A 12,005-nucleotide genomic window follows, 5' to 3' on the forward strand; every position below is an offset into this window, starting at 1 on the left:
GCCTCTATGCACTAGGCTCTCTAGCAGGCACTGCACACAACAGTCATCAGGACAGACACAGCCCCTGCCTCCCTGGAGCTCACAGTCTAGTGGGGGAGACAGGCACAGAAACAATCACAAAACAGGGAGGTAACTGCTCTTTGTCCACATGAGTGAGGGCTTCATGAGGGCGGGGGCTACCCTCCTTTTATTCGGTGCCTGCCACAAGGAAGGCTTCAGCCGATATTGGAATAGGTGAAAATGCTGAGGGAAGACAGGAGGGGTGGCTTCCCTGGAAGCCTTCCAAAACAGAGCTGCCACCTGAGCCGGAAGAAGGGAATTCCAGGTAGAGGAACAGAACCAGCAAAGGGTGGGGCGCGCTGCAAAGGAACAGGGAGAGGAGGGTGGCTGGCATGCAGAGTCCCCGGGGATGAGGAAGGTCAGTGGGGTTGAGGTCACAAAGCAAATAGCCTACACAGCCAGGCTAGTGCCATGAACTCGTGGCCTGAGCTTGGCTCCGGCAGCCATTGCTCACGTGAGTCTGTTCTGCCTTGCAACAGTCTACATTTCTGGAGGGCAGGAGCTAGGCCTTCCTCTTCCTTCATCCCCTCCAGCACTGGGCGGAGAACCCAACACAGGAGATGGCTTGATAGAGCTGATGGATGGGGAAATAGCTCTGGGCGGCTGCTCCCAGGGGCCCTGGGAAGACCTGTCTCACCAGCTTGTGCTCTCTCCTCTGCATCAGATGTTGCTCCTGGCCACTTTTAGTAGGTCATCCACTCAGCAGTATTGGAAAAGTTATGTGCCTTTCCACCCTATATGGATGTCCCTGTGGCTTTCAGTTTTTGTCCTGGACCCTTCTCAGCCAAGATCTGGGGTGGTACAGTGGCAGGCCCTCCACAGATCCAATCTCCAGCCCCCAGATTAAAGAAGAAACTGAGGCCCAGGGAGTTTAGGTGATTCACCCAAGTGGCTAAACCACTCCTGGTTACAGTCCAAGGACTCTTGCCAGTTATGTCTAATGCTGAGGCTCCAGCTCCTTCTGTTACACTGAGCTGCCCTTATTTTTTGACATAATCTCAGAGATGTTCCTTATTTTTTGCACTCAGAAATTCACTCCAGCTTTATTCCATCTCGATCTTTGCTTTTTGTGTTGCAGATGCCATCCAAGCTGTTACCTGTATGTGAGCCTCTGCAGTGGCCTTTGCCCAGAAGCAGTAAACTGCGGAAGGAGTGGAGGAGGCAGGGGAGCAGGGAAGACGCTGACTTCTCCTGGGGTTCACTGACACTTTCCCCGGTTGCCCCACCCTTTCTGAGTCATGCGGCTGCCAGCACTCTTGGGACAGAGAACCCTGTACACACACGCAGGGTTTTTCTATGGCCCAGGCTCCCCCCGCCTCCCCATGAATCACCTTCTACCAGGTCCTGAAAATGCTTTCATACCTCAAGGTACTCAACAGTCAAAATCCAGGGCAACCCCTGAGCAAGATTCTTCATGGGTTTGTGATGTGCAATGACTCTCTTGCTAGACCATAAATACCTCAAGCGCTGGGAACTTTCACCCTCTCAACAAGGACCTACCGTGACCCTCGCAATAAGCAGTGCTGGGTGCCAGGGTACAATCGGGGCTGATATGCAGTCAGCACACACTGGTACAGCTGCAGCAGTTGGTAAATGACTCCTGCCCTGAGACCTCTGAATGCTCCACCACCCTGGCTGCCACAGTACCACCTGGGCCTCCTCAGAGTCCTTCAAATTAAAGGCTAATGTCTGGTATATCCGGGAATTCCTAAAGCTTAGGCCATATCTACCCATTTCTTAGACCTCCTGGACCTTCCTGGCTTCTCCAGTCATGGGCCTGGTGCAGGAAAGGTCCCCACTGGGGTGGACATGGGGGTGTTTTAATGATGAGTCACCTGATTATGACCCTGGAGAATGTAAAGTACTGTTTAGTGCAGATATGCATGAGATGTTGAGAGCCACTGTGCAATCGTCTCCTCACTGGTTACCCCCGGTGTCGTCTTGGTTGTGGGAAATCCTTTGTCGTCCCTTCCTTTCCTTCCACTGACACTGACTCAAGGACACTCCAGCCAGTCAGCCAATTCTCTCTCTCTCTTTCTCTCTTTCTCTCTCTCTCTTCATGTTTCTGTCTCACTAATGGACTTGTGGCTTCAGTGGCAGTTGCCATTTCCTTGGAGCCTGTGTACTTTCTGTCAGTTCAACCCAAGAACCTTGACAGGAGCCTGGGACCTGTTTAAAGCCCCTGCCCCTGGGGGAGCCCCCACTGAGCTCCTGGTTACAGTCCAAGGACACTTGCCAGCTCTTAACTCATGGGCAGAGCAGAACAGTGCCCAGCTCAGGTTCCCAGGTCTGCCCCCTCTCTAGAGGCCCTCCCACATCCCAGGGATGGTTTTCCAGGCCCTGTCCTTGCAGTATTCACAATGGCAAAACACAGCAACAAAAGCAGATGCTTCCTGACAGAAGGGTGGAGGACTTTGCACTCCCCACTAGGGTGGGGGCAGAGCTGTGTAATTAATAGCATGGACTTTAAAGGATTTAATAAGAGTATGGGTGGAAAGTACTTATTTCAGTATCTGAAACATACTAGGTTGTCAATAAATTAGAGCTATCATCAGAGGCATTGTGAGGAGCTTGAGATTAGTTATGTTGGTTGATGGTAACAGTGGAAGATGATGATTCTTGGTTGTAATTATGGAGTTACCAGTGAAGATGGCAATGATGGTTTTCCTTAACCAGGGAAAGATATATCTCCCTGGGGGAATATACAGCAAGTTTGTGGGTTGGTATTTGTCAGAATCCTTGACCCTGAACTTACCTTTGGCTTCACCTAGAGAGAGTTTGACTATGGAGATGAGTTTCAGAGGCACAAGAGTTATGGAACAAGCCTCCCACCACCGCCACAGCTTGATTTGGAAGCCAAGGTCCTGGAAAGAGGAGACGACAGTGTTTAGGGGTGGGAAGGCCAGGATGAGGCAGGGTATGTCCAGAGAAACCAGCTGCTCTGGATGAGTCTGGGGCTGAATTGCATCCCTGGGCATGGTGGAGCTCAGCGCCGTGCTCACAGAACCACAGTTTGAGATCTTGGAGGACTCACAGAGAACTCAAGCACCAGGAGATTGGAGATCCAACCTTCAAAAAGGTGAGCTATGGAAATTTCTGCCAGCCAGATTCCGGGTCATATCATTTACCTGAAGGTTTGCAATCCCTCAGGGGAGGAGGCAGTGAGCACCATAAACCTGCGTGGCTTCACTGGCCTATCCACCCTCCTTTCCATTCTAACAGCATTTCACAGCTGAAAGATGAGGGAAGTTGAGAATGTAATTTTTTTAGGTATTATATTTAAGTGGTTACTATATGTCAGGCACTGTGCTGAGCATATGACATTCACTATATCATTTAACCCTCCGATAAGCCTATCAAATGGATATTATAATCACTTATTTTACAGTGGTGGAAAGTGAGGATCATAGGGTTTCAGTAAGTTAATAAGTAATGTGAAACCAGGATTTGAATCCGGGCTGTCTACTCCAAAGCATTCCTCTCAACCACTAATGCTGCCCTGCCTTACATTTGTATTTGAAGAAGGCTTCCATGATATTCTGATGTACCAAATGGACGAATGTTTACTCCTGCTTACTGGACAGGATATTATGCTGGATCAAGATATCATTCTACTGTTGAGTCAGAAAATAACCATTGGACCACTAGGCTACATCCTTGTGGGAAGGCAGTGAGGTTTCTCACCTTAAGTTCTTCCTGGTGTAAGTCACCTGGGGGAAGATGGGAGGTCTAGAGCCTGGAAATCAGAACTTCAGTGAGGTCCCAGGCCATGGAAGATAGGCCTGGGCTGTCTCATTCGGGGCTTTTAGAGGTACTGGTGTCTACAGGAGAGCTCCCAGAGAAAACGTCTTCAAAAAGAGGCAGGCTCTCTCTCTAGCTAAGCCAACTTGAAAGGTGAAATCATTGCCCTCCCCCCTACTTGGGATCAGACATCCAGGGAAGTGAATCTCCCTGGCAATGCGGAGTATGACTCCCGGGGGGGAATGTAGACCTGGCATCGTGGGACGGAGAACATCTTCTTGACCAAAAGGGGGATGTGAAAGGAAATGAAATAAGCTTCAGTGGCAGAGAGATTCCAAAAGGAGCCAAGAGGTCACTCTGGTGGGCACTGTTACGCACAATTTAGACAACCCTTTTTAGGTTCTAAAGAATTGGGGTAGCTGGTGGTGGATACCTGAAACTATCAAACTACAACCCAGAACCCATGAATCTCGAAGACAATTGTATAAAAATGTAGCTTATGAGGGGTGACAATGGGATTGGGAAAGCCATAAGGACCACACTCCACTTTGTCTAGTTTATGGATGGATGAGTAGAAAAATAGGGGAAGGAAACAAACAAACAAACAGACAAAGGTACCCAGTGTTCTTTTTTGCTTTAATTGCTCTTTTTCACTTTAATTATTATTCTTGCTATTTTTGGGTGTGTGCTAATGAAGGTGTCAGGGATTGATTTAGGTGATGAATGTACAACTATGTAATGGTACTGTAAACAATCGAATGTACAATTTGTTTTGTATGACTGCGTGGTATGTGAATATATCTCAATAAAATGAAGATTAAAAAAAAAAGGGGGCAGGTCAGCAACTTGGAAGGGAGGGTTGCAATCAGGCAAGGCCTTATTTATCTCCCTTGGGTTCCTTAGCATCTGGAGAACAAGTGGTACCTTATACACCGAATTATTTAGTAGGTCACCCCCCACTCAGTTTCCCCATTGTCATCCCTGTTTGAACAGCCTTGTTACAGCTCTTAAGGATTTCTAAACGATGCATCCCTTTTTTCTTAGATAATATTTCTAAGTAAACTTAGAAACTTTTAATCTTAGAATTGTTTTAGATTTAGTGAAAAGTTGCAGATAGTACAGAGGGTTCTCGTATACCCTGCCCCCAGCTCTCCTTATTGTTAATATCATACATTTGTCACAACTAATGAACTAATATTGATACATTATACATTGATAACTGAAGTCCATCCTTTTTTTGTGTGTGTGTTTCCTTAGTTTTTACCTAATGTCCTTTTTCTGTCCTGGGATCCCATCCAAGATTTGCTACATTTAGTTAGACCTCTTCTGGTCTGTGGCAGTTTCTGAGACTTATTTTTGATGACCTTAACAGTTTTGAGGATTGTTAGTTACGTACTTTCTAGAATGTCTCTCAACTTTATTTTTTTTTTCCCCCTGATGTTTTTCTCATGATCAGACTAGGTTTATGAGTTCTTGGGAGGAAGATCACAGAGGTAAAGTACCATTCTCATCACATCATTTCAAGGATACATACTATTAATACGACTTGTCCTTGTTAATGTTAGCTTGATTACATGGTTGAGGTATTTTTTGGGTTTCTCCACTGTAAAGTTACCAAAAGGATGCATTCTGTGTTGTACCCAGCCAGATCACCAGGATGGGGTGGGGCAATAACCCTGGGAGTCTGCCTGGGGTTGATAGCAGTATCAGAGGACCCACAAGGAAGGTAATTGTTAGAAGGCAGCATTTTAGTTCTGGGTTCAGCTGCCCCCATCTCAGCTTCAAAGGCTGTGGACTCTACCAGCTTTGGCAGGAACCTGGTCTGATTCATTTCCATGTCCCTCATATGCAGCACACAAGGCTGTCTGCTGAATGCACGATTGGATTTTTAAAGAAGGTGATATTTCTTCATAGATTTTTAGGAAGCTGATCAAACTTATGCAGAGGTTGTGGACCAGCGTACCTGTGGGAAGGGTGTTTCTGTCTTGGGTTAGCATATTATCATCTTATCAATAGGTTGGATAAAAAGATGGTGCACATGTATCGAATTCTTCTGTGATAAGAAGCCAGGAGGAAGAGCTAAAAGTCACAATGCAAATATATAAAGAGAGCAAAGTATCAAGTCTTGCTTCTGGTCTCTTCAAATGATTACCCAAATGATTACCCAAGATGTGGGAGAACTGGTTTACCAACAATGATACAAAAAAAGAGCTGGGGGTTTGAGCTGAGTCAAGACTCTGACTGCCAAATAAGCAAATGCCAAAGAAGGCTGCATTAGCAGTGGCATAGCGGGCACAGTGGAGGAGGTGACTACCCTACTCTGTTGTATACTTGGTCACATCCACCTAGAACGTTGGGGGCTGTGTTCTGGGTCAGAAGGTGACCAGACTAAGGGGCCTGGAAACCAGGTCACATGACAAGAGAGCAGAGGACTGGAGTGGAGACAGGGCAACTGGGGCATGGTCCTTGTCACCCAGGGTCTGTAGAGCTGCCCCCCAGGGAAGGAAAGACTTTTTCCTACCAGGGAGTGAGGGTGCTACTCTTTAGGGTGGGTGAGCAGGGGAAAGCTTCATAAGGTGACCCCCTGGTGATGTGGGAGTCAGGTGACTTGCTCTGGGGTTTGTTCCCTCCTCTTCCCCACCTCTTCCTCTCCTCCCCTTCCCTTCTCCTCTTCCTCTGCCTTCCTCCCCGCTCCTCTTCTTCCTCCAGGCTGGTGCCCAGCACTATTCCATCCTGGGAAGAGGCAGCTAAATCCCAACACAAGTTAAGGATCTTTGTTAGAATTATGAGATGATATCAGCAGGGTAGAATTTAACTTGTAAAAACCAAGGAAAATGCTTGTGCCATAATGGTGAATGAAAGCAAGCAGGATACAAATTTATATATATAATGACAAGGTTAAAATGCATAGAAAACATTGGTATAAAACACCAAAATCTTAACATCAGTTACCTGGGTAATCAGCAGAGTCAGAATTTTTTATTTTCTGTTTTATATATTTCTGTATTTTCAAATGTTCTGCAATGGAGAGGCATTGTTTTTATAGCCAGTAAGAAAAAAAAAAACTTCTTTTAATAATTTGAGAACTCATGTAACTGATTTATCTGGGATAGAGGTGGGGTGCCGCAGGAGCCGTGCCTGGCCCTGGCTGTGTGCCCACCCCACCCCTCCCCACAGTGGTTCTTCTGTCCCCTGGACTTCTCTACATGGGGCCTGGTTCCCAGCAGGCACTTGGGAAATTTGGGTAAACACATGACTTCTTGCTTGAAGAGCCATACAAGTAAGTGATTCAGGAGCAGGGAGGGGAGCTGGAGCTCAGCCTCACGTGGAAAGGACCCAGGGGACGGAGAGGCCACGAGATGGCCGTGGCCAGCGGTGCTGGGCAATCTCTGGGGTGAGCTGGGCCTCTCCCCGCCCACTGCGGCTGCCGTTAGCCACCAGCCTGCATGGCCTTGCACTGGCAGGGAACACACGGTGGCTACGGGGGGTCCTCGGGAGCTGCCCTCAGACATCGCCCCATGAGAGCACAGATTCTGCCAGCACCAACCTGGGCTGACCCTTTATACACATTCCCTAACCCACTCACCCGCCAATGGGGTCAGCGCTGTTACCCCATTTTATCTACAAGAAAACTGAGGCCCAGGAAGGTTTAGCACCAGGTTGCACAGCTAGTAAACAACAGAAGTACCCTGAACCACTATTCCACACTGCCTCAAAATAGTCTAAAACCCTTCAGCTTCCTGCCTGGTAGAATGGCCTCTCTCTTGACCCTCTTGGCCCTCTTGGCCTTAATATGGCCCCACTGACGGTTTAGTTATTGCATGTGATAATACTTTGTGGCCTTTGAGAAAGTGCCTCTCACTTCCTTTTCATCAGGGATGGGGGGTGCTGGAGCAAGGGTTGTAGAGACTCCCCCTCCCCCAGCCCTGACACACGTGGGCTGCTCTGGGCCCTGAGGGCAGGTGGCATCTCTGCGGCCTTGAGGACAGAGAGGAAAATCATAGAAAGCAGAGCTCAGGGCCCAGGTCAGGGGTGAGTGCCTGTTGCAGAGGGCACTGTGATCAGAAGCTATACGGGTCAGCTGGGATTCCTTAAATGGGCAGCTGAGTGGCATGCCTGCAGGGGTTCTTTCCATCCTTCAGATTCAAAGATTCTGCAATTCCAGGACTCTCAGATACTGACAGAAGGGCAGGGATCAATGGTGGAGTAGTGTGTTGGTGACTTCTCCATCCGAGTTCACATTCCAGATACTTCCAGAGTGTGCCCACTCAGGGCATAACCGCGGAAATCCCCGTCACGTGCCAAGAATGGGGCTGTCTGCGTGGCTCTTGGTGGGCCATTTCCTGTGGGTGGGGGAGACAAGTCCCTGAGGATCAGAGTACAGCTCTCTCTGAATTAACTCAAGAAACAATTTCTGTCGTGTATGTGGGGTATCTGGGCTAGGCCTGGGGACCCAGAGGGTAATCACACAGTCGTTACCCTTGGGATGGAGACAAACAGACCTAGACTACGAGGACCCAGGGGGCTCACTGCGGAAGCAGAAAGACACACGTTATGCAGGAGCCGGGGGAAGGGCCCCTCACCTGGGGAGTGCCCCGAGACTTTGTAGGGCCAATTCTTTCCTCCCCCGAACCCACTTCCAGCTTCTGCCTGATTCCTGACCTCCAGCTTCGGTTGCTAGACATCAGCAGAGAGGTTCAGGGCTGCCTCATGTGGCCGGTTAACTAACCGGGAAGAGGCTGGCAGTTTGTGGGCATTGAGTAACCGCTGGGTTTCCTGAAACTTCATGTTTCTTTCTGCACCGCTCCCTATGTTCCTCTTTCTGGGCCAGGCTGGGGGTGGAGAATGTCCACACACCTACATTTGTTAATTTATTCATTCAGAGTCACTTGCTCACCACCTCCCCTCATCCTGCCCTGGGCTGGGTTTGGGGGACCCAAAGAGATGCCCGCGGGGTTCTGTCCTCTTGGGTTCCCTGGCTCAGATGATGGCACCACCACCTACCCCTGCAGTGAAGGCAGAAATCCAGGCATTAGCCTGGACTCCTCATTCATACCCTGCTCAGGTACCCCTCTCTTTTCTTGTCATGCTCTGTACTTCCCGTCACATTTTTTCTAATCACCTTTTATCGTAAAGGCTTGAATAGTCTTTCTTCTGTGCTTGGCTCTTAGCAGATGCTTATTAAACATTGTTGAATGAATCACGTCCCTTCAATTCCATTTCCTTATTCCTTGGTCCATACCCTCCTCCCCAACGTGGCCACAGCCCTTGCTCAGATCTCATCTTCTACCTGGGCTCCTCACTGGGCTGCCTGCCTCATCATCCCCACACGATTTTCACCCTACAGTCAGAGGGCTCATTCTAAAGCACCCATCTGACCACATTTGCCACCCTGCTTAGAGCCCTTCCCTGGCTCCCCATCTCTCACGGGAATAAGACCACATTTTTGGATGATAAAAAATACGACAGCAGCTTTGGCTGGTATCTATTCTCTGTGGAAATGCTCAGGAAAATATGCAAAAATACAAAACTGGCAGTGTTACACTATTAACAAAAGATAAGGGAAGATCACAGGACAAAGTTCACTAACTAGGTGGATGGGGATGGGTTGAGAAACACATTCTTGGATCTGCAGGAACACCTGATCTGTCCTCTGAAACAGAACAGCCTGTACCATTCTGTGTCATTAGCCAACCATCCCCTGCGCCCCACCCCCTTTTACTTCAAGCTCCGTAAGGATGAGGACTGGGTCTAATTTATCTTGGTGTTGCCAGTGCCTAGCACAGGACTTGGTACACAGTAGGTATCCAACGAATATTTGTTGAATAAATGAATCAGATGATTAAATGAACTAGTAAGAGAAGAACTAATGGTTCCAAAATAGTTAGGACAGACTAGTCCTCGTGGCTTATTCCTTTTTCAGGGTCCCAGGGGCAGCGCTGATCAGATAGACCTTTGGTCATACCCCCAAAAGAGAGGAATTAACTTCTGAGTGGTTGAGGGCACAGAGTCTGGGGCCGGACAGCCTAGATAGAGTCCTGGTTCCACCACTTATTAGCTGTGTGAGCTTGAGCTAGTTCTGTAACCTCTCTATGCCTCATTGTTGTCATATATAAATTGGGGATGGTAATAATCGCTTCTCTCAAAGTGCTGTATAAGTACCAGCTATTATTGATGATGATGATGATAATGAAAATCCCCTAGTCTCCCCATCCCCACTCCATTAGGTCCTCTTTTTCTACATCTACACCTGTGTTTATGTCTACGTCCTTTTTTCCCACATCTGTCTAATGGTGAAATTTGAGACGTCTACCATTATTAAGCAATGCAGCATAAACTTGAGAGGGTCAGGTGGCGGTACCTGGCCTACCTTTATTTTTGCCTGATCAAAGAGAATGAACAAAAACAATCAACAACCTGTGAAAATATCCTACAACACAAAGAGGAAGAAGATTGTTCTGAATATTCAGATGAAGAGCTTACCTCTGAAATTGTTTCCTTGAAGAAACAGAATAACTAATGCCAAAAATCTTCCGTTTGGTAATTTCCAAACACGCAAACAAATACCCCAGGAAGCTCTGATGTAGTGGTTATTTGCTGGGTGCTTCCCAAATGGGCAAACAATATGAACAGGCAGCTCAGTGAAATGGAAATGCAAATGGTTCTCAAACAAATGAAAAGATGCCTCGTCTCACTCTCACTAAGAGAGAGGCTAACCAAAACTACAGTGAGACATGATTTTTCACCTATCTGACTGTCCAGAATTCAAGGGTTTAATATCACAGTGTTGGTGAGGCCATGGGGATTTTACTTTGGGGGATTCACCCTTCCCTCACTTTCAGGAATGTAATTTACCTGAGATTTACTCCCTTCAGCCCCAGGGTGGGGGTCATGACTAGCTTAAGCCTGTTAAATTTCTCATCATTCAGAAGAGATCATCAAAATTATTGGGTGATAAAACACTGGGGACTGACTGCTTGACATGCTGAACCCTCTGTCTTAGGGCTTGCCTCTATGAAGCTTATTATTGTGAAGGAGAGGCTAAGCCTGCTTGTAATTGTGCCCAAGAGTCTCCCCCTGAGTGCCTCTTTGTTGCTCAGATGTTGGCAGGTGAACTCACTGCCCTCCCGCCTACGTGGGACCTGACTCCCAGGGGTGTAAATCTCCCTGGCAATGCGGGATATGACTCCTGGGGATGAATCTGGACCTGGCATCGTGGGATCGTGGGATTGAGAACATCTTCTTGACCAAAAGGGGGATGCAAAATGAAATGAAATAAAGCTTCAGTGGCTGAGAGATTTCAAATGGAGTCGAGAGGTCACTCTGGTGGACATCCTTACTCACTATATAGATAACACTTTTTAGGTTTTAATGTATTGGAATGGCTAGAGGTAAATACCTGAAACCACCAAACTCCAACCCAGTAGCCTTGACTCTTGAAGGCAATTGTATAACAATGTAGCTTACAAGGGGTGACAGGGTGATAGTGAAAACCTTGTGGATCACACTCCCTTTATCCAATGTATGGATGGATGAGTAGATAAATGGGGACAAAAACTAAATGAAAAATAGGGTGGGATGGGGGGATGATTTGGGTGTTCTTTTTTATTTTTATTTTTTATTCTTATTTTGATTCTTTCTGGTATAAGGAAAATGTTCAAAAATAGATTGGGCTGATGAATGCACAACTATATGATGGTACTGTGAACAGTTAATTGTACACCATGGATGATTGTATGGTATGTGAATATATCTCAAGAAGTTAGGATTTAAGGATTGATTATGATTACTGAATCATCATATTGATATTCCTTTTTACTTTCTGGTATATTTGAGTAGACAGAAGGAAATACCTGAAACCCGAACTGTAATCCAGCTGCCTTGATCTCTGGTAATGATTGTAAAGCCTTTATCTCATGCCTTTGGCGATTGTAAAAAACTTGTGACTAATCTTCACTTGTACCCATTTATCCAGGTTTTCTACTTTAGAGTCTTACGATCACTAAAGACAGCCACTAGTGTTTATTAATGAAGGGTCTTGGGTCAGCCCAGAACTAACCCACTACAAATCTAAAGTTATCTTGATAACCAAAGCTGGATCTAAACAAAAAGGGCCCGCCTAATCTGGACAGTTAGATTTTAACCTACAAGTCACCTATACCTCAACTTAATACTAGAATTCACTCCCTTCATCTTATTAAGGC

This window comes from Choloepus didactylus, chromosome 6 (assembly GCF_015220235.1).
Source record: "Choloepus didactylus isolate mChoDid1 chromosome 6, mChoDid1.pri, whole genome shotgun sequence".
Classification (NCBI taxonomy): domain Eukaryota; kingdom Metazoa; phylum Chordata; class Mammalia; order Pilosa; family Megalonychidae; genus Choloepus; species Choloepus didactylus.